The sequence below is a fragment of the Sinohyriopsis cumingii genome, unplaced genomic scaffold (genome assembly GCF_028554795.1).
Source record: "Sinohyriopsis cumingii isolate HCF-2022 unplaced genomic scaffold, ASM2855479v2 utg004418l, whole genome shotgun sequence".
In the NCBI taxonomy this organism is placed as follows: domain Eukaryota; kingdom Metazoa; phylum Mollusca; class Bivalvia; order Unionida; family Unionidae; genus Sinohyriopsis; species Sinohyriopsis cumingii.
In genome coordinates this window covers 32,501-33,598 of record NW_028316744.1, presented here as the reverse complement: position 1 = coordinate 33,598, position 1,098 = coordinate 32,501, and positions in this window count along the sequence as shown.

Sequence of the window (1,098 nt, the reverse complement as noted above, 5' to 3'; positions counted from 1 at the left end):
ACACACACACACACACACACACACACACACATCAATTAATAACTAAGTCCAACGTTGGTTTTAGTTACTTCGCTTCCAAGGGCTTTGCACCAAGGGAATGTCAGGGGTACACAAGGCCTAGCGCCGACGGCGGGAGGTATTATCAAATGTCAGATGCCAAAAGATCTGTCTTGAATAGACGCGTCGGCCTGTGCCAAATATATCTTAATGGCTGCGTCCGTTCGTCCGCCATCGGGAGAAAACCGTTTTCTTCCATGCAAGTGTGAAGTTTCGAAAAATTGAAATCTTTGGAATATAGCGACGTGCCACATGTCGGCAGATCGGGCTCGAAGAGACGACTCTGTTAGAGCAAACCGCACGTCAATAGCCCTGTCCGTTCGTCCGTACGCTTCGAGAAACCGACCGTATCTAGGTAAAACGCGGCTTAAAGTTCCTTTCCTCCGGAAGGGCAAGAGCTAGGTGGACGTGCGACCCAGGGCCAGATTGGTCTTGAAGAGACGCGTCAGGCAGTGAAAACCCCACGAAAATCGGACTGTCCGTTCGCCCGCCATTGGAAGAAAACCGATTCCTTCCATGCAAGTGTGAAGTTTCGAAAAATTGAAAGCTTAGGAATAGAGCGACTTGCCATATGTCGGCAGATCGGGCTCGACGAGGCCACTGTGCTAGAGCAAACCGAAGGTCGATAGCCCTGTCCGTTCGTCCGTACGCTTCGAAAAACCGACCGTTCTTAGGTGAAACGCGGCGTAAAGTTCCTTTTCTCGGGAGTTGGAAGAGCTAGGTGGACGTGCGACCCACGGCCAGATTGGCCTTGAAGAGACGCGTCTGGCAGTGAAAACCCCACGAAAATCGGACTGTCCGTTCGTCCGTGCGACCATGAAAAGCCGAAGGTCAAGGTCGTTGCCATCACGGCATTCCGTTGGTTCGGTATCTTCACTCGAATACCTATATCTTTCGAACGCTCGAAGATATTTTCGTGCGGTTTGCTGCGGCTGATGGGTCTGAGAAAGACCTATCCGTCGATGCCTTGCGCAGGAAGATGGCTTCATCCTGGACGAGGCGGTGGCCATTTCAGCGAGAGACGAAAGTAATGGGAAAATA